Here is a 22,650-nt window from a genome sequence, read left to right on the forward strand (position 1 = left end):
CATAAAACCCACTGGTGTTTGTGGGAGTTTGCTGTATACAGGTTGGATACTGCATATCACACATTACAATGGGGACCGTGGTTCAAAAAATATTTTATTTTCTGTAAAATACTTCAGGCGCAACCCAAGAATGGGAAAAGTGCTTTGTAATGTCTCAGAGGAACTAGGAAGTAAGATCATTCTCTGTGTGAAACTTAACATACAATGAGAACTTTTGCCCTTTTGTGGTGAAAACTGTCCCCAGTTTAATTCATTAAGACTGAACACAAACCCATGATTAAAGTTATCAATTTTGTTGACATTTCAGTAACAGGGAGAATGTTAATCTCTCCTTTCCTGGATGGCAGCTAATCAGAATCAAAACCATTGGCTTTAAGATTCAAACAGTCTATCTTTCATCCTGTAATATTTAATACTGTTTGGCAGATCTTTTGATTTGTCGAGTGAAACAAATGAGATAATCTCTGAGGTCACCTTAAACCTATGCCCTCTAGTTCTGGACTCCTCGACCCTAGAGAAAAGACTTTGCCTATTTATCATATCCATGCCCCTCATAATTTTGTAAACCTCTATAAGGTCAACCCTCAGCCTCCGATGCTCCAGGGAAAACAGCCCCAGCCTGTTCAGCTCAAATCCTCCAACCCTGGCAACATCCTTGTAAACGTTTTCTGAACCCTTTCAAAATTCGCAACATCTTTCCGATAGGAAGGAGACCAGAATTTCAAGCAAAGGGGAAAGATATAAAAAAGACCTAAGGGGCAACTTTTTCACACAGAAGGTGGTACGTGTATGGAATGAGCTGCCAGAGGAAGTGGTGGAGGCTGGTACAATTGCAACATTTAAGAGGCATTTGGATGGGTATATGAATTGGAAGGATTTGGAGGGATATGGGCCGGGTGCTGGCAGGTGGGAATAGATTGGGTTGGGATATCTGGTTGGCATGGACGGGTTGAACCGAAGGGTCTGTTTCCATGCTGTACATCTCTATGACTCTCTGACTCTAAATGATCAAAAATCGATTTATAAGGTCATACAAAATCATTTTACAAGGCAGTTTTTAATAAAGCTATGAATGCTTGACATTTGCAGCTAAAAACTGCATAGCAAGTTTGTCACTCCCTATATTATCACCAAACTAGGAGTACTGGGTTGAAATATATCTGTTGTGAGGTGTTTAATTAAATTTGAGTTGCGATAAGTTTTTCTGGCAATAGATGAAAATAGTGAGCCATGAGTGCTGCGAGATTACTGTCAAAACCCAAAAGATTGATAAAGTTCCTTCAAGGAATGGAACTTGACACCCCAGCAGTTCTTACTTCATCTTGGCTCTTGTTCCAAACCACAAACTTGATTCATAAAGCCCTTTTGATGTTCTAAAAACAATCACTAAGACGGTGTATCTGCACCACCCTAGGCTACCAGAGATGGATGGTAAATGACAGGAATCTGCCATATACAAGAGAAGAAATTGTTTTGAAGTTTCAGAGAAAATACAAGTGAATATTTCAGGTAGAAATCTTTTACTCATTGGGAAGGTAATCATACCCAGAATGCTAACATAGATTTTCGTTTACAAATCACATCAGAAATGTTCAGCGTTTCTAACATTTTCTGTTTGAATGTTCAAGTAGCTTCTCTTTGCAAAAGATGCTGCGAGAGGAAATGGGTTCTCAGGGGAATTCAGCGAGAGCCCATTCCCTGGCACCAGCAATGATTCCATTGTACCTGGGAGGGAGGGGTTGAGAAAAAAGGAATGTGAGAGTGGAGAATAGATAGATATTTGCACAGCCACTGACATGTCACCAGCATGGTATATTGGCTCCCTGGTGTCATGGTCAAGGATGTCACTGAACAGCTGTAGGACATTCTGAAGGAAGAAGCAGAACAGTCAAAGGTCTAACCATGTCGTAACCAACAATATTGGTTGACAAAGGGATAGGGTCCTGCAAGCAGGGAGCTAGGAAATAAATTAAAAGGCATGACCTCAAAGTTGATCATCTCAGGATCACTCCTAATGTCACATAATCATGAGATCAGGAATGGGAGAATAGATCAAGTGAATGTGTGGCAGGAGAGATAGTGCAGGAGGCAGTGATTTAGAATCTTGAGGCATTGGGACCAATTTGGGGAAGATGGGATGAGTCTAGTTTGGGAAGGTTATTCTCCAGCAGGACTGGGACCAAAACCTTCACAGGGCATTTGTGAGGATAGTGAGGGAGGGTTTAAACTAGAGTGTCATGGGTCAGGAATCTGAGAAGGGAGATTAAAAATGATGGACATGAAGATGAAAATAAAAGATAGAAAGCATGAGTGGAAGGCAGGGTAAAAAGTGCTAGCAGCATATGGGGCTGGAGTACAAGTTTATGTGAAAAGACAAGTCTAACAGTACTATATCTGAATAAGACAAACAAATTAACAGACCAACTCATCTAAATGGATCCAATATGATAACGATGATGGAGACAAGGCTGTGAGGTGACCAAGGAGGAGAAAGTGAGGACTGGAGATTGGAGTCGAAGAGGATGCTGCATGACTGGCTGTGCTTTTCCAGCACCACACTCTTCGATTGTGAGGTGACCAAGGCAAGGAACAGGAAGGACAGGCAAACAGAAAAGGAAGTGAAACAGTGAGAAAGGATATTAGTGCAGAAATGGAATGGATAACATTACAGGGAGTCACCCCTAGGACTCCAAACAATGGCAAGGTAAGGTATGGCATTAAATAAGAAAGTTGATATGCATGCGACCAGGTGCTACACGAATCATGAGTGAGTTTAATCCACAGATAGACCAGGCAAAACCACATTTGCAATCATGCTGTGACAGATGAATTCCTAGGTGTGTACAAGATGGATTTTTGGACGAGTACTTTAAGGAACTAGCTCTGGGCAAACTGTCTTGGATTTGACACGGGTGAGGTTAATCGAATGCCAGATAGCATAGTTTAGCCAAACATTGGGACTTTGCAATTAGATTAGATTCCCTACCGTATGGAAACAGGCCCTTTGGCCCAACATGACAGTGGATATGCAAGTAACAAATGTACACTTTAGTATGTGAAAAGGAAAAAGACTAGTGAGAACAAATGTGGTGCAGTTACAGTCTGAATCAGGAGAATTGATGAATCAGAACAAGGAAAAGGCAGAACAATTGTACAACTACTTTTGTTCTGTCTTCACAAAAGATGACATAAAATTGGTGAGGCGCCTTTTAGAATACTGCATACAGTTCTGGACACCCTTCCATGGGAAGGATGTTGTTAGATTTGAGGGGGTGCAGAAAAGATTTGCAAGGAAGTTGCTGGGGTTAGAGGGTTTGAGTTATAGGGAGAGGCTGAACTGACTGGGGCTATTTTCTCTGGATCATTGGAGGTTCAGGTGGGACCTCATAGTGGGTTTGTCAATCATGAGGGGCATTAATGGGATGAATAGCAAAGGTTTTTTTCCTAGGGAGGGCAAGTCCAAAACTAAAGGGAATAGGTTTAGGGTGAGTGGGGAAAGATGTAAAAAGAATCTGAGGAGCAACTTTTTCATGCGGAGGGTGGTGCATGTATGGAACAAGCTGCCAGAGGAAGTGATGGAGGTGGATACAATTACAACATTTAAAAGACATCTGCATGGTTATATGAATAGGAAGGGTTTAGAGGGATATGGGCCAAATGCTGGCAAATAGAACTAGGTCAGATTGGGATGTCTGGTCAGCTCGGACAAGTTGGACTGAAGGGTCTGTTTCTGTGCTGCATGACTCTATAAGTCTTTGACAAGGAGTTTGGGGAAGGAGCTATTGGAGGAAATTAGTATTGGTAAAAAAATAGTGCTGGGAAAATAGTAATGAGATTGAAAGTTGATAACTCCCCAAGACCTGCAAATCTATATCCCAAGGATGTCGCCATGGAAACAGTGGATGTATTGATTGTCATCGTCCAAAATTCTTGGATTCTAGAAGATTCTTGCAGTTCAGAGGGTAATCCCACTGCTCAAAAATAGAGGGACAGAGAAACCGAGGACTGGTTAGCCTAACATGAGGAGTTGGGAAAATGCCAGAGCTTATAGTAAAGGCTGTGCTAATAGAAAATTTTTAAAATTCCAACAATATTACATAAAATCAGCATGGATTTCTGGAAGGAAAATCATGCCTGACAAACCTACAGGAGAGTTTAGAAGATGTAACCAGTGGAATAGGCAAAACCAGCAGATGTGGTGCATTTGGATTTTCAGAAAACTTTGAATAAAGTCATATATGAGAAGTAATTCTGCCAAATCAAAGCCCTTGATATGTGTGATAATATACGAACATGGACTGAAAATCAGTTAGCAGAGAGTAGGAATGAATGGAATGATAGTGAATGATTTAAATGGTGATAAAGTAATTTGGGAAATGTTGATGTGCAAGGGGACCTTGGTGCATGTTCCCTCTAATTCTGTTTAACACTGCGCAGACAACTGAGGCCTGTGTGTAGCAGTAACGTTCAGGATTGGAGTGTGTGTAATATCGGAGTGACCATATGAACAGCCATGCAGCTTAGATGAAATGCCGCCTGAGTGTCCTTTTACATAAGTCACTGAAAGCAAAAGTGCAGGTACTGCTAAATATTAGGAAGGCACATGGTACTTTGGCCTTCATTGCAAGAAATTTTGAGTTAAGGATCAAGGGAGCTTTACTCCAGTTGTACAGAGCCTTGAGATCACACCTGGAGTGCTGTGTGCAGTGTTAGTCTCCTCAACAATAAAGATATATATTTGCCAAAGAGCAAATGCAGTGAATATTCTTGGGATAGCAGGCTTGTCGTCTGAGGAGAGATTGGATGAACTCGGCTTGTATTCACTGGAGTTCAGAGGAATGAGAGGGATTTCATTGTAACATAAAATTCCGACAGGGCTAGACAGACTGCATGTAGGAATGATGCTTCCCCCAGACAGGGGTCTAAAACAAGGAGTCACAGTTTCAGGGTACACTGTGGGCCATTTTGCGTTCGGATAAGGAGATATTTATTCATGCCGAGCATGTTGTACCTGTGGAATTGTTTATCCATAAAGACTGTAGATGCAAAGCTGCTGAATATTTACAAAAGAAATAGGTAGGTTTCTAGAAAATAAAGGTGTTATGGAGTTTGGAGAGAGAATGAGAGTATGGCATTGAGATAGAGGGTAAGCCATGGTCATGTTGAATGACAGAGAAAGTTCAAATGACCAAACAGCCATGTGTTGCTCCTATTTTCTTTGTTTCTATGACTGATCTGCTTAATATTTTTTAGCAATTTTTGTTTCTTTTTCAGATAAGCCGATCACTTGCAGTTTATGGACCTTTCTCTGTGCAAATGGTTGTCATGTTTCCCCAACATTTCAATGATGTGAATTAGTATATAACTAATTTACCCTTCTTTCTGATTTACATATTGTTTAATAAGCATCACCTGCAGACATGGAGTCCACTTCCGCATATCTAGTAATGGGACCCAGTACTATATATTCACCACCTGTCATGCTTTTTCATAAATCTCTATGTCGTCTTACTTTAAGCACTGAATGAGTTATGACTCCTTTAAACTGAATGTCAAGATGTTTCAGGGTATCATGTGATGCAGAAGTAATATATCATCTTCTTCATACCTGCCTTGTCAATTTTTGTCATTTTCTTCTCTCACCAGGAATGCTTTTGTTCTCTCTTCAATAATTCACTTCAAAAAGATTTCAATGGAGCCTTTTTCCATTATTCTGTTATAGCTTGGATTCTCAAAACATTCCGGAAGAGATCAAACATTCAACTCATGGTAGACTTGTCGTGTGACCAACCCAAATGGAGAAGGCTCATTAATGAGAGTCCCAAGCACATTGAGAGGTTTTCGGAAGCTGCAGACGTGAGGTCAGGCATCAGAGGCTGTATGCAAAACTCCAAACCTTCAAGAATTACCTGGCCTGTGTGGGGCAGAGGCTGCTGATCGCAAATTAGACTAAATAGCCATGTCAGAGGCCTTCAAAGCAGAATGGACGTAAGTTTTCTGAATCCTGAGGTATTGTCTACAACTTGGGTAAAATAGTTTAGCCAGACTTCCCTTCCTCTTAACTCCCTAAGGCAAGGAAGACCTTTTCAATTGATGCATTGTGCTAAAACATTGTTAGAATGTACCTCAGACAGCTTTAGAAAATGTGTCTGTTAATCCCCAGCAGCATTACTAAATCAGTTCTAAGGGGAAGTAGGATATAACTAACATTAACAGGAAGGTTAGTTAATTGATCTCTCTCTTTTCCCTCCAGCATCTTTTTACTTACTCTATCTATTGCAGTTCACATTACCAGATGTGCTGTCCTTAAAAGTTGTAACTTGCATCAAGATAACATCAGCACTGCAATTTTCTAATTGTTCTGGAATGTTAACTTGTTTATTTTCTCAACCAATGTAGACTGACCTGAAGCCTGTTTTGCACATAACTGTTTCTGAATATTTTGAGCCTGTTATCTTTGTTTGAATTTTATTGCTGTCCTTGACATCTTTCTTCTTTTACTGTTTTACCTCTGCAGAATTTAGGGGGTGCTTTGCTTACATTTTCAAGAATGTCTTGGCTCCAGGTCGGCAGGAAGGATGTTCCTGATGGCCAGGGAACCCAGACTCAGGGCTCACAGTCTTAGAAGGTAGGCTTTCTAGGACCGAAATAAGGAGAAATTTCTTCACCCAGAGAATAGTGAGCCTATGGTAATTTCTGCCACAGAAAGTGGTTGAGACCAAAACACTGAATGTTTTCAAGAAAAGTTAAAAATAGTCTTTAGAACTAGAGGGATCAAAGGGTCTGAGGAGAAAGCAGGAACAGGGTACTGAGTAGGAGGATCAAATGTGATTACATTGAGTGGCAGAACCACATGGCCTACTCCTGCTCCTATGTTTTCAGTAGCTTTCATTATTGCTTCCTACTCAGCAAAACTCCCTACCACAAACTGTGATTGAGGGGATTAGCAGAGAAACATTTAAGGATTAAGCGTAAGGAGGAAATGAATAGGATGCATAAAATCTGAAAATGGGGGAAATACTCAACGAGTCCAACAGCAACTGTGGTCAAAGGAACAGCATTATCTTTCATCAGTAGTGGAAAATGTTCCCATTTTTAAACAAATACAGAGGCAGGAAAATGTGTGGACCAGGAGAAAGGATTAAATGGAAAGTAGAAAGCAGGAATAATTGAATGATGATGAAAGGGATGATGTAAGGCAACGGACAAACAAGGAAGTGGGAGGCAGCTTTTGAGGAGGTAAAAATGGCTCCAAACATATGCGAGTATTTGTCATTATTTGAAATTGTTGGACTCAATACTGACTTGGAAATGGTTCTAGTGTGCTTCATCAAAATATGAGTTATTGTTTCTTGAGCTTCCACTGAGCTTGTTAGAGGAGTGTGGGAGGCTGACAGCAGAGAGGTCAGCACTTATTCTCACATTTAACTCACTCTCCTTTGACCTGTCTCATTTTCCATTAGAATTAGGAATTTTAATGTTGAAGAAATCTTAATTATTTCAATGTAAATGTTTGTGAATGGAGAAAACACGGATACAGTGAGACAGTTTTCACTCAATTTTAGAGTTAAATGAGAAATAGTGCCAGGCTACTTCTCAGGTGCTTAAATACTGTGGCACTGTGGCTCAGTGGTTAGCACTGCTGCCTCACAGCACCAGGGACCTGGGTTCAATTCTTACCTCAAGTGACTGTCTGTGTAGCATTTGCACATTGTGCATGTGGGTTTCCTCTTACAGTCCAAAAATGTGCAGGTTAGATTGATTGACCAAGCTAAATTGTTCACATTGTGCATGGTAGGTGGATTAGCTATTGGAAATGCAGGGATGGGGTGGGAAACTCTTTGGAAAATAGGTGTGGACTCGATGGGCTGAATGGCCTGTTTCCACATTGTAGGGATTCTATTAACTAAATATCCTTGACTAGTGCAGACTGTTTCCAAAACATTAAAACCCTTTTGTAAACTGTTAACTTTTCACTGCGCAGCAATCTGACCAATTCCCTGTCTAAAGTTTCTTGAAATATGAACAGGAATAGACCAAGCAATCCTTGAGCTTCTTCCCAACATTTTCTCTCAACTCAATCTTTCTGCACACTCCAATATCTTTCAATTCTCTCAGTGACTAACACTTTAGTCAATGATGAAGCATCAAAAACCTATTGGGTTGTAGGGGTATCTAAAATTTCAATTCCTGTCATTCCCAAATCACTAGACCTTTATCTTGTGACTAATCCCAAGTTCTAGATTCCCTTGCAGGGAACACACCTATCCCAGCATTTACGCTGGCCAGTTTCCCCCAGAATCTTGCATGTTGCAATGAGATTAGCTGTTATTTTACTAAACACTTTTCTCAGTTTCCTCATCATTGGACAGCATTGGATTGCCATCCATCTTCGCTACAAAGGGTAAGATTCCATTTGATTCAAAGACTGTCTGCTTTGACACAGCCCTTCTATAGGTTTAATTTCTTTAATTATTTACGCTTTTCACTTATTGCTGTCTGCCTTTGTGAAACACACCTATATCCTACAACATGTAGATTATTTCTCTGAAATGGAACAAACCTCAAAGGATTTAAAATGCGTAAGGCCCAAGGGCAGAAATAAGAATGAGAATGATTGTAAGGATTGGCTTGTGAACATGAGTAATGAAAATAAGCTAAAAAAAAACAATTATACCTTAAACATTCCTCGCTCCTCTCTTAGGTGGGAAAGAAACAAAACAAATTCTGTTTTTTTTCTCAATTATCTGCAAATTATCACATTGTGGTTTGTAGGAGTTTGCGCTATATGCAAATTGGCTGACATGTATTTTTTGTGATAATGAACAGGTTTCAAAAACGTACTTCAAACAAAAACTGAAATTGCTAGAGAAACTGCTGGCTTTGTCAGTCAGCACCAGAGGTTGCTCGACCTGCTAGGGTTTCTCCAGCAATTTCTGTTATTGTTTCAGATCTTCAGCATCTGCGAATCTTGGTTTTATCAGAGAAATAAGTAATTAGCTGTAAATCACCTTGAGAGATCCTGTGGTATAAAGGTGCTCGATAAACGCAAATGGTCTTTGTTTTGTTTTGCACATGAACTTCATAGTTGAATTGATAAACCTTTATTATTTGTTTTGGATTCTATCTGCAATAAATTACAGATGAACATTTTACAGAGGAACTTCGATTATCCAAATATTAATGATCCGAATATTGAACTCTCCAAAGGGGATCTCAAGGTTCCAATAGAAACGTTATGTCAAAGAGCCTGATTGAGTCTTTTATTTACAGATACAATGATTAGAAACAAACTCAGCTTGCTGAAACGCTGCCAAGAACAATCCTGGACAGTCCAGGCACCGTCTCCAAATGACTGACCTCCCGCCCTCTCTCTCTTTCCCCCAACACTTTCCCTGGAGTTGTAAACCCCCCACCCCATCCCCAGATAATCTCTCCAACATTGTCCTGTACAGAGCAAAGGTGGAACCTGTCAAAAAGTTGCAAGTGTGTGTGTGTGTGTGTGTGTGTGTGTTAGTTGGAGACTTACCCCACTCAGGCCGCAGCAGTCTTCCTGTTGGTATACAGTCTGGCTGCTCTGGGTGGGGGTGGGGGGGTTTGGATGATGGGTGGGGTGGACTGGGGTGTGGGGTTGGGGGAGCAGGGTTGGGGCTGTGGGGCTGGGGCGGTGTTGGACAAGGTTGTGGATGGGTGGGGAGAGCAGATGGGGGGGGTCAGACAGAGGGCGGTGTTGGATTGGGTTGGGGGTGGGTGGGGGCATGGGGTGGGAGTGGATGGGGCTGGGGCGAGCAGGGGCAGAGTAGGAACAGACGGGGTTGGGATGGTTGGGGGTGAGAGGTGGGAGCGGACAATAGACAATAGACAATAGGTGCAGGATTAGGCCATTTGGCTCTTCAAGCCAGCACCACCATTCATTATAATAATGACTGATCGTCCACAATCAGTACCCTGTTCCTGTCTTATCTCCTTAGCCTTGATTCCACTATCTTTAAGAGCTCTATTTATCTCTTTCTTGAAAGTATCCAGAGACTTGGCCTTCACAGCCTTCTGGGGCAAAGCATTCCATACACCCATCACTCTCTGGATGAAGAAGTTTCTCCTCAACTCTGTTCTAAATGGTGTACCTCTCATTTTTAAACTGTGTTCTCTGGTTCTGGACTCACTCATCAGCAGAAACATGTCTCCTGCCTCCCAGAGTGTCCAATCCTTTAATAATCTTTCAATCAGATCCTCTCTCATCCTTCTAAACTCAAGTGTATACAAGCCCAGTCGCTCCAATCTTTCAATATATGATAGTCCTGCCTTTCCGGGAATTGACCTTGTGAACCTACGCTGCACTCCCTCAATAGCCAGAATGTCCTTCCTCAAATGTGGAGACCAAAACTGCACACAATACTCCAGGTGCGGTCTCACCAGGGCCCTGTACAGCTGCAGAAGGACCTCTTTGCTCCAATACTCAATTCCTCTTGTTCTGAAGGCCAGCATGCCATTAGCTTTCTTCACTACCTGCTGTACCTGCATGCTTGTTTTCATTGACCAATGTACAAGAATACTGAGATCTTGTTGTACTTCCCCTTTACCTAACTTGACTCCGTTTAGATAATAATCTACCTCCCTGTTATTGCCAGCAAAGTGGATAGCCACACATTTATCCACATTAAACTGACTGCATCTGCCATCTATCCATTCACTCACCTAGCCTATCCATGTCACCCTGTATTCTCATAACATCCTCCTCACATTTCATCCTGCCACCAGCTTTGTGTCATCAGCAAATTTGCTAATATTATTTTTAATACCTTCAGCTATATCACTAACGTATATTGTAAATAGCTGCGGTCCCAGCACCGAACCGTTTGGTACCCCACTGCTCACCGCCTGCCATTCCAAAAGGGACCTGTTTATCACTACTCTTCCTTCCTGTCAGCCAGCCAATTTTCAATCCAAGTCAGTATTTTGCTCCCAATACCATGTGCTCACTAATCCCCTATGTGGAACTTTATCAAAGGCTTTCTGAAAGTCCAGGTACTTTACATCCACTGGCTCTGCCTTGTGCATCTTCATAGTTACATCCTCAAAAAATTCCAGAAGATTAATCAAGCACAATTTCCCTTTTATAAGTCCATGCTGACCTATCCTGTTACTGCTTTCCAAATGAGTCATAATTTCATCTTTTATAATTGACTCTGCATCTTTCCCACCACTGACATTAGACCAACCAGTTTATAATTCCCTGTTTTCTCTCTCCCTCATTTCTTGAAAAGTGGGATGACATTAGCCACTCTCCAATCCACAGGAACTGATCCTGAATCAATAGAACATTGGAAAATGCTTACCAATTCGTCCACAATTTCTGAAGTACCCTGGGATGCAGGGTTCCAGAAACTTATCAGCCTTCAGACCAAACAGTCTATCCAACACCATTTCCTGCCTAATATAAATTCCCTTCAGTTCATCCATTACCCTAGGTCCTTCAGCCACTATTACATCTGAGAGATTGATTTGGAGATGCTGGTGTTGGACTGGGGTGTACAAAGTTAAAAACCACACAACTCCAGGTTATAGTCTAACAGGTTTAATTGGAAGCACACTAGCTTTCGGAGCGTCGCTCCTTCATCAGGTGGTAGTGAAGGGCTCAAACCTAACACACAGTTTATAGCAAAAATTTACAGTGTGATGTAACTGAAATTATACATTGAAAAATTGATTGTCTATTGATTCTTTCGTCTGTTTGAATACCATGATAGTTTCACTTCTTTCATGTGTAAATCACAAAAGTTTTTTTTGTTATCTTACTTTTTAGATTAGAATCAATCTAAACATATGGCATAGACAGAGGACACAGGGGGCTAACATCTTCAACATATTGTCTAGTTTATCACCATTGTTAACAGCTAACCCGAGAATGCAACTTCTTAAAAAAAAAGTTTTGTGATTTACACATGAAAGAAGTGAAACTATCATGGTATTCAAGCAGATGAAAGACTCAACAGACAATCAATTTTTCAATGTTTAATTTCAGATACATCACGCTGTAAATTTTTGCTATAAATTCTGTGTTAGGATTGAGCCCTCCACTACCACCTGATGAAGGAGTGACGCTCCGAAAGCTGGTGTGCTTCCAATTAAACCTGTTGGACTGTAACCTGGTATTGTGTGATTTTTTTAACTTTATCTGAGAGATTGCTTGTGTCTTCCCCAGTGAAGACAGACCTATTCAACTCTTCTGCCATTTCCTTGTTCCCCATAATAAATTCAGCCATTTCTGTCTTCAAGGGCCCGATTTTCGTCTTTTTTTTTCTTTTCACATAACTAAAAATACTTTTACTATTCTCCTTTATATTTTTGGCCAGTTTGCCTTCGTACATCATTTTGTCTCCGTATATTGCCTTTATAGTAATCCTCTGTTGCTCTTTAAAAGTTTCCCAGTCCTCCGGCTTCCCACTCATTTTTGCTATACTGTACTTCTTCTCTTTTAACTTTATACAGTCCTTAACATCCCTCGTCAACCATGGCCACCCCTGCCTCCCCTTAGGATCTTTCTTTCTCTTTGGAATGAACTGATCCTGCACCTTCTGCATTATATCCAGAAATACCTGCCATTGTTGTTCCACTGCCATCCCTGCTAGGGTATTGAACCATTGAACTTTGGCCAGCTCCTCCCTCATAGTTCCATAGTTCCCTTTGTTCAACTGCAATACTGACACTTCTGATTCTCCCTTCTCCCTCTCAAATTGCAGATTCAAACTTATCATATTATGGTCACTATCTCCTAATGGCTCCTTTACTTCGAGGTCCCTGATCAAATCCGGTTCTTTGCACAACACCAGAACTTCCTTCTCTCTGATAGGCTGCAGTACAAGCTGTTCTAAGAATCTACCTTGGAGGCAAGACGCAAACTCCCTTTCTTGGGGTCCAGAACCATCCTGATTCTCCCAGTCTACCTGCATGTTGAAATCCCCCATAACAACGGTAGTAATACCTTTGCGAAAGGCCAATTTCAACTCCTTATTCTACTTACACCCTACATCCAGACTATTGATTGGGGGCCTGAAGATATCTCCCATTAGGCTCTTTCTACCCTTAGAATTTCTCAGCTTTATCCATACTGGGGGGCAGGGTGGGAGCAGACGGGGTTGAGGGCAAATGGGGTTGGGGCGGGGTAGGAGTGAAGGGTTTGGGGTGCGCAGGGGTTGCAGGGGCTCATGCGCAGTGTGCTGCTGCTTACTGTCCAGGACGGGGATCAGACTTCACAGAAAACTCCAAGCCCGAGAGGAAATCAATTACTCGAATAATCAATTATCCGAATCAAATAGTGCCCGCCCATATCGTTCGGATAATCGAGGTTCCTCTGTATACCAGATGCAACACAGCCTTGTATTATTAATTGTTGTAAAGTAAAAGAAAGTAATGTTGGCACGAAATTAACTTTCTTTCAACAGTTTCAATAGTGTGATGAAAGTCAATAATACATGGTTACAATTTTTGAGAATTTTAAAGTAGAGCTAAATGAGTTTGACAATTTGACTTTTAAGGGTCAAGGAGATATTGAAATAGTGAGCTCAAAGCAGCCTTTCTGAAGAATCACGTGATTTCAGCTAAATGAATCAACAGATCACCTGGTGAGATAGTTGCTGCTTATCATTGACTTACATATTGATGATATGAAAAGGGGAGGCCAGTGGCTACAAGCAGGTAGAGTTGAGAGGAACAGTTACTGACCAGAAGAAGGGCAGCTCATTTTTTGGCAGACTCCAGGCCAACAGAACTGGATAGCAGAGTCAATGTAGTCAAAATCAGAAAAATAAGTCAGTGAATTAGGCTGTCTGTCTATTACAGAGAGAGATGGGGAGAATTGCATCTGGTGACTGTATATCTAATAATAAATATACAGGAAAGAAATCCACGGCAACAGGATCAGAGCAAATAATTTAAAATAATTGTAAATTATTAGTAACCTTTCTACCGTGAAATGGTAAAAATGAGAATTGTTGTAGGAGATGTTGACAAATTGGCACTTGGTTCTGCCGAGATCAACTCTGGGTGAATATGCTGCCAACAACCTTCCTTGTGACACTATGTATGGTGAGTATTAAGAGGTGAAGGATTAATCACTACCAAGTCGTCAGAAGGAGAGGCATGTACTTGAGCAACAAGAAGTAGTTTATTACAAAATGATAAGATAAAAGGTTATATCATCTTGACTGCATTAATCCTAGATAAGACACATTCTTATCTTCTAAGGCATAGTAGCTAAATCTCTGTTACTGTGGAACATAGAACTATAGAAATTGCTTACTCCTCGAAGAGAGTCATTTATACATGACAGGGTGGAGTTATTCCAAAGCATCCAAGCTAACCACTTTAGGCCAACCCCTTGAGTTCTTAGTAACCAATCATCACAAAGCACACTTAAAACACCCACAAAACTGTGAAGGCAAAGCACTTTTTGTCAAGTAACTTTACAGGTCTGAGGGTCATAAATAGCAGCAGTGGAAAAGGGGAAACTCCTTGTGTGTTAACAAATACACTGATTGTTGAAGTGCACTAGCTCTCCAAATTAGCTTCTCACTTAAGTGTCAGATCTTGCTTTCTCTACATAACCTCTAATATTGTTCTTTTACAAATAACACATGCAGGTCTTGCCAAGAGGTTTTTACATTTAATCCCAGGTCTGAAATGATCTTAATAGGAAGGCAATCATAGCATTATAACTGAATTCAAAGTTCTTAAGTTAGGCAGGGCAAAATCAGTACTAGGATCAATATGTCCAACACATTCACTAACAAGTGTTCAACCTTCACCATGATGGGAGGAAGATCCCTGAGCACAGGCCTATCTTTAAAGACAATACTTATAGGAGAAAATGTGCTTCATAAAAATGCAGACAAACCAGACACCACACCAACACTTTTTGGAATAGCACTCAGACCTGTAATAGTAGTGCTGCCATTTTAATTACATGGGCAGTAGGTACCAGACAATGATCTATGGCAAGCAAAGTTAAAATTAACCTTTCCATTTTGTGTCTGTAAAAAAAAGGTATTCTCATTAGCACAGCTCTCACATTATGCTGTGTTGCTTTACCACATTGGATCTCACATCATTTTTTGTTCTACATTTACTGTTGAATGGATTTTGCAAAGAAATCCATATTGTCGAAAATAAGCTTCAAATGTGTCATTATAGTAATTTAATTGCAAAATAGAAAATGGCTACGAGTTTTTTGCATGTTCGTTTATATATTCACAAGTGCAATGGTGTAAAGCATTCGAAGGCAATGGCTTTGAACTAAGTTATTCAAAACTGCTTTCTCTAAACATGTTGTGTTTTTCAACACTGTAGCACTGATCTATTTTGGGGTCAGTTTGATCATGTTAAATCCGCAAAAAAATGCTAACTTCGAGCCTTTGAAAGCACCAAACAACAAACTAATTTATCTTTATAAAGAAGGATATATATTTATTTCATTCAGTTTCTGCCAGGCCAGCAGGGAACTTTAGGTCTGAAACAATTGCTGGGTGCTGAGGAGAAAGAGGAAGCCTCAGAATTTAAATAATGTCATCACCACCCCCCCACTCCAACTCTCACACATTGTGGGTACTTTCATATCAGTGGCTGTCCACCTCAGTTTAGGTATGCACTCACAGCCTTTTAGTGGCATCACAGACACACAGGGAATTGTTGGCAGACACTGTGACAGCCAGATTTTCTGGGACTCTGAGGAGTGTAAGGGGCCCAGCAATGCTGACCCTCTGGGTGAGCAGGAGTCATCAGTAAAACAACAGATTCTGGCCATACAGAGGGACATGCCTGAAGGTTTACACAGTAGAACCGTGAATGCAGACTATGAAGACTATTGTGACTTTATCATGTGGTTGCTCTTATCAAGAAGGCAAGGCAGGCTATTTCTACAAACCAGTGTCCCATAAAGTACAAAGGAGAGAACAGGCCAGTTCGTCTGTTTCGCTGGTATTACTTGCGAATGACACATAGCCAAAACACAGCAGAATTGAAAAGTTACTCACATAGTAACAGAGATTCTTTTCTAATATCAGATTGCACAGGAGAAGTCTCAGTTTAACATTCTATCTAAAACATGGGAACTCCTGATATCATGTGGTACAAGCCCACATTGTGTGATCAAGGCCTGGAGTTAGACCTGACATTTGGTGAGGTGGTGGTCTGGCCTGGCAATGGAGCTAGGGCCTCAGGTTGCGGTCACAGTAGGCCTGGATAGGGCACTCCCAGTTATTGATGAGAATGCAGCATCTCTCATAAATAATTCCCTCTCTGGATGTGTCTCCATTTGAATGATGACCTCCATTAATAAGTGAAGAGTTGAAGTGAGTGATAAAAAATTAATTTTCGTCCAAATTCCACAGGCCTGGCTAACAACTGGCTTTTTCTTCTGAAAACTGATTTTTTTTTTAATATTTAAAAGTTCACAAAACCGTAAGTTCAATTTTCAGACTAGTGGTGCAGCATAAATGTGCATAATAGGTTGTAGCTCACTAGATGGATGGACACAGATCACTTACACTGGATCCTGACTCATATTTCAGAAGGTGGACATTGCCAGTTGATACTTCAGCAGATTCAGGTAGCCCCTGGTAGGGCTGAAGTGGGGTCTCCTGGTTATCAGTGAGACAGCGGTGGTAGTGAAACTGGGGAATCCTGTTTGTGGGGAATCCTGTTGTGGCTCCAGTGTAGATTGAGATGAGGCAGTGGAGGAGGGGTTGGCAGCACAGCATCATTGGTGAGCTGGGTCAGGACTCAGCGTGGAGGCAGCAGAATGAAGATAGACCCTCTTTCAGTTATATCTTCTTATTTTTCATATTCTTAAACTATTCAAAATGATGCCGGACTGTAGCGACAGTTGAAGCTTTTCACGGTATTTTACTGCATTATTTGCTGTAAAATACAAGAGAAAATACATCATTCAATTCAATTCAATCCAATTGAGCCCAAGATCTTTGACCAATGTCTCAAAATGCTCCTTGTTACAAAGCTTTTCATGATCAGACATGATATAAACTCCGTTTAAAAAATGATAAGCATTGAGCTATGTTTACAAAATAAACACTGATAATGTGAATTGAACTTTCCACTGAAAATTGTCCTTCATTGTTATAATTACATCTCAGTTTGTGATGTTCCTCTCAATGGTTCTTAGGGTTGTTTAAAATGTGGCAGCTTTGATAAATAATCCCCTTGCTGGATGTGTCCTTATTTGTCTATTGACCTCCATTGATAAGGGATGAGTTGAAGTCTGATAACTTTACTCCAAATTTGACAACAATGGCCAACAATTGGCTTTTTATTCTGGAAACTGATTAATTTATTAATATTTGAAAATTCAGAAAACCATAAATTCAATTTTCAGACTAGTGGTGCTGCACAAATGTGCATAATAGTTTGTAGCTGGCTGGATGGATGGACACAGTTCACTTACACTGGATCCTGACTCATATTTCAGAAGTTGGACATTACCAGTTGATACTTCAGCAGAAACAGGTAGCTTCTGAGACAGAGATAGCAACTTGTCAAGAACACAAATGAAATCTAGTGTGACTATAAACATGGTGAACTATCCCTCCTTACCTTTCTTGACCTACATACAACCTTTGACACAGTTGACCACAAGTGACATGGTGCCATGTTTCAAGTAAAACCAGAACATGCTTCATTGAATGAAATGAAAACAAACAGCAGGGAAGATGGGAGTATGGAGCCATGACTGCAGGCATCCTACAGCCACATCCTGTAATACTTCAATGAAATCATTCCCAAAACCTAGTAAGCCGCCTGCTAGTACAGAAGCAGGAGTGCCTCTTGTTAAATGCTCCCTGGTCACATTTAGAGTGGTCAGGTCACCAGAAGCAATACTCCTAGGCAACATGCAGCCCATTAGACATGATAATGCATTTACATTAAAGGGTTTGCCTGGGGGTTAAGGCCTTTGGGAATGAGCATGACTGAATCCTTTTAGGGGAAGCGGTTGCTGAAAAATGCAGGGTGTTGCTTAACATGCACTCATGTAAAGCATTCAGTATAACATAATGACCAGAACAGCTCAGCACAATATTGACATGTTGCTAATTGACCTCCTTCCTTGATGCACACAACTGGAATGAAGACCTTGATCACTTCTCCACATAGTTGAGATGGCACTGACGCAGGTGACAAACTCAGAGCAGGCTACCAGGGTTTACTGGCCTGGACTTGGGCTCATTTGTCAATTCTCTGGGAACAGGACACCCATGTTTAGCATCACTTCTCCGATATATTCAGATTGTGTCCTTGACTGAGCATAGAGTCATAGAGATGTACAGCATGAAAACAGACCCTTCAGTCCAACCTGTCCATACCGAACAGATATCCTAACCCAATCTAGTCCCACCTGCCAGCACCCTGCCCATTTACCCATCCAAATGCCTCTTAAATGTTACAATTATACCAGCCTCCACCACTTCCTCTGGCATTTCATTCCATACATGTACCACCCTCTGTGTGAAAAAGTTGCCCTGTAGGTCTTTTTTATATCTTTCCCCTCTCACCCTAAGCTTGTACCCTTTAGTTCTGGACTCCCCGACCCCAAGGAAAAGATTTTGCCTATTTACCCTACCCATGCCCCTCATCATTTTGTAAACCTCTATAAGGTCACGCCTCAGCCTCTGACGCTCCAGGGAAAACAGGCCCAGCCTATTCAGCCTCTCTCTACAGCTCAAATCCTCCAACCCTGGCAACATCTTTGTAAATGTTTTCAGAACCCTTTCAAGTTTCACAACCTCTTTTCGATAGGAAGGAGACCAGAATTGCATGCAATATTCTAATAGTGGCCTAACCAATGTCCTGTACAGCCACAACATGACCTCCCAACTCCTGTACTCAATACCCTGACCAATAAAGGGAAGCATACCAAACGCTTCTTCACTATCCTAGCTACCAGCAACTCCACCTTTAAGGAGCTATGAACCTGCACTCCAAGGTCTCTTTGTTCAGCAACACTCCCGAGGACCTTAAGTGCATAAGTCCTGCTAAGATTTGTTTTCCCAAAATGCAGCACCTCACATTTATCTGAATTAAACTCCATCTGCCACTTCTCAGCCCATTAGCCCATCTGGTCAAGATCCTGTTGTAAACTGAGGTAACCCTCTTCGCTGTCCACTACACCTCCAATTTTGGTGTCATCTGAAAACTTACTAACTGTACCTCTTATGCTCGCATCCAAATCATTTATGTAAATGACAAAAAGTAGAGGGCCCAGCACCGATCCTTGTGACACTCCACGGGTCACAGGTCTCCAGCCTGAAAAACAACCCTCCACCACCACCCTCTTTCTTCTACCTTTGAGCCAGTTCTGTATCCAAATGGCTAGTTTTCCCTGTATTCCATGAGATCTAACCTTGCTAATCAGTCTCCCATGGGGAACCTTGTCAAACGCCTTACTGAAGTCCATATAGATCACATCTACCACTCTGCCCTCATCAATCCTGTTTGTTACTTATTCAAAAAACTCAATCAAGTTTGTGAGACATGATTTCCCACGCACAAAGCCATGTTGACTACCCCGAATCAGTCCTTGCCTTTCCAAATACATGTACGTCCTGTCCCTCAGGATTCCCTTCAACAACTTGCCAACCACCGACGTCAGGCTCATCGGTCTATAGTTCCCTGGCTTGTCCTAACCACCTTTCTTAAACAGTGGCACCATGTTAGCTAACCTCCAGTCTTCCAGCACCTCACCTGTGACTATCGATGATACAAATATCTCAGCAAGAGGCCCAGCAATCACTTCCCTAGCTTCCCACAGAGTTCTCAGGCACACCTGATCAGGTCCTGGGGCTTTATCCACTTTTATGCTTTTCAAGACATCCAGCACTTCCTTCTCTGTAATATGGACTTCTTGCAAGATGTTACCATCTATTTCCCTACAGTCTATATCTTCCATATCCTTTTCCACAGTAAATACTAGGGCAGCTTCAGAATGCCAATGCTGACATGGGTGCACAGTTGGCTTTTAGGGATGGCATGAGCACCAGAGATGCTGGTCTTTCAGCAGATATCCTGAGAGTGGTGTGTTATTCCAGGAAGAGCAACTGATAAAATGGGGATGGAGTCTGCCAAAAAGGATATCACCAGGCCGTTTGTTAATGAGAAGGGTTTGGTAAGATACTATGGGGAATCTTATTGGGCATCACCATGTGAATCCCTCCAAAAAATGTGATGCACCTAATGATAAAGAGGTAAGATTCAGTGGCGATTATTTGTCTTCAGGTGATGCAGGGGTTCATTGGACTAGGATGTGCAGTTAAAACTTTTGCAGTTCTCTTCTCACCTTGCAGAGGAAACCCTGATGGGGGAAATAAAGTTTGGCTGTTAACTCAATGACCTTCTCACCAAGCGGGACCATCAGTGCATGAAATGCCTGTCCTTGCCACATGAATAAGATCTGACAGTACTGAATTGCTTAATTCCAGGAATCTAAGTCAGTTGCTGTTTGACCTCCAGAGGGAAAGTTGGTTTCCAAGCTGAGCTTGCAGCCTGCCTCAGTTCCCCTATCCCTGTCTCTAAGCCGCTGGCTGGAGAGAAACCTTCCCTTTGACTGCGAGGAGGATAGCGACGGAGCCCCTCTCACCAAGAATGTTATTAGCAGATACTACCCTCCAAGAAACTTAAATTCACTGACCTGATTTTTTATTTAATGGAGTAATTGGTCTGAGAGCAAAGATGGCCATCAAAGTGACTGCCTGCACGTGTTCCAATAAGCTCAGTTCCTGGAAACAGATGACACTAAGCCAGAATGTGTCAGTGTATGGGCCATTGACATCACTACACTCAGTGTGTAAGGATGTCACTAAGTGCATATGTGCAGAAGGTCTTCTGAGGCTGATGTTCAGCGTGCCAACTGCCAACTGAACCATCATGTTAACCTAAAGAAATCCTGAACTAGGACTCACAAGTCTCTTTGTGCTTCAGGTTGCCAAAGCATCTCAGAAAACATTCTCTGTCTCTATTCTTTCTTCCCAAGTGCATAACCTCACATCTTTCCCACATTGTATTCCAACTGCCACTTCTTTGCCTATTCTTCTGCACTGTCCATGTCCTTCTGCAGTCTCCCCACTTCCTCAGCATTACCAGTCCCTCCCCCTAACTTTGTGTCATCTTCAAACTTAGCAACAATGTCTTCTGTTCCTTGGTCCAGTTAGGTAGTGTATAACATGAATAGTTATGGTCCCAATACGGACCCCTGTGGAACCCCACTCATCACTGGCTGCCATTAAAACACGAGTTTTAAGAGTTTCAACATCCACGAGATAGTTCTTGTAATTACTTTAATAAATGCCTTTTCAAGAAGATATGTTGTTAAACACTGTCTATGGCAGACTTTAACAAATTTGCAATCAGACAGGTGTCAGTGCCAAAATCTGTACTTGTAGCCAGACAGTAAGTTCTCACGCAGGGGATGTGCCCAACCCATTATTGATTGTCTAACAGAAGGACAAGATTTATGTCCGTTTTCAGTCAATGCCCAGAAAATCTAATGCTGGCAGTTAAGTAAACAACATAGACAACTGGATTGCATGGTAATAACTCTGCAAACATTCCCACAATTTCTATGTTGTACTTACATCAGCAATAATACAGCTTTAGTCTGGCTGTACAAGAACACCAATTTTACCAAAAGAGTCATAGGGGACCTTGAAATATTAACTCTACTTCTCTGTTCACAGATTTTGCCAGATTTGCTGAATTTCTCTATCACTTTAATTCATCAATTATATCTCATGATGGAAGGTAAATAAAATTGCAAAATTAAGAGACATGATTGTAGTGTAGTAATAATTCAGAAGTCTGGGTTCAAACCCGCCCCCCCCCCCAACCATGGCAGCTGTGCAATTGAAACTCAATTAATAAATCTGGAACAGCTTTAATCTCAGTTATTGGGCCATGAAATTTTCATTGGTTGTTGTAAAACCCCACCTGGTTCACTAATGCCCTTTTGGGAAGGAAAGCTGTCATTCTGAGCTAACCTGTGACTCCAGATCCAAGGCAATGTACTGTCCTCAAAAATGTTCCACTTTTTTCAAGGGCAATGAGAAATGGGCAACCCTGGCTTTGCCCACATCCCTTGAAAGTATGCACTGTATCTATATTTAAAACTACCCACAAAAGGTAACTCTCATACTGCTCCCGAATCAAATGCATCATATGCATTTTATTGTGGTTCTGTTCGCCGAGCTGGGAGTTTTTGTTGCAAACGTTTCATCCCCTTCCTAGGTGACATCCTCAGTGCTTGGGAGCCTCCTGTGAAGCGCTTCTGTCATGTTTCCTTCGGCATTTATAGTGGCTTGTCTCTGCCACTTCCGGTTGTTAGTTACTGTCCGCTGCAGTGGCCGGTATATTGGGTCCAGGTCGATGTGTTTGACAACAATGAGCACCCGAGCTACAAATCTTCTCACAAACTTTGAATATGCATTTTATAATACATTATAACATTAGGATCAGCATTGGTTGGATGACCAGTGTGCAAAGCAGTGTGATGTCCAACAGCGTGGGTTCAATTCCCTCATCAGCTGAGGTTACCACGATGGACTCTCCTTCTCAATCTCTCTCCCCTCACCTGAGGCATGATGACCCTCAGGA

The 22,650-nt window shown here is 41.5% G+C and overlaps 1 long non-coding RNA gene across 1 annotated transcript in view; it reads left to right on the forward strand.

The window, feature by feature from the left end:
• Positions 1-22,650, forward strand: part of LOC132825680 (uncharacterized) — a 94,136-nt gene that overhangs the window by 36,945 nt on the left and 34,541 nt on the right. Inside the window, exon 2 of the long non-coding RNA XR_009645808.1 lies at positions 5,723-5,988. This is a non-coding gene — a long non-coding RNA (uncharacterized LOC132825680). The remainder of the gene's footprint in view (positions 1-5,722; positions 5,989-22,650) is intronic.

Source organism: Hemiscyllium ocellatum, chromosome 21, assembly GCF_020745735.1.
Source record: "Hemiscyllium ocellatum isolate sHemOce1 chromosome 21, sHemOce1.pat.X.cur, whole genome shotgun sequence".
Lineage (NCBI taxonomy): Eukaryota > Metazoa > Chordata > Chondrichthyes > Orectolobiformes > Hemiscylliidae > Hemiscyllium > Hemiscyllium ocellatum.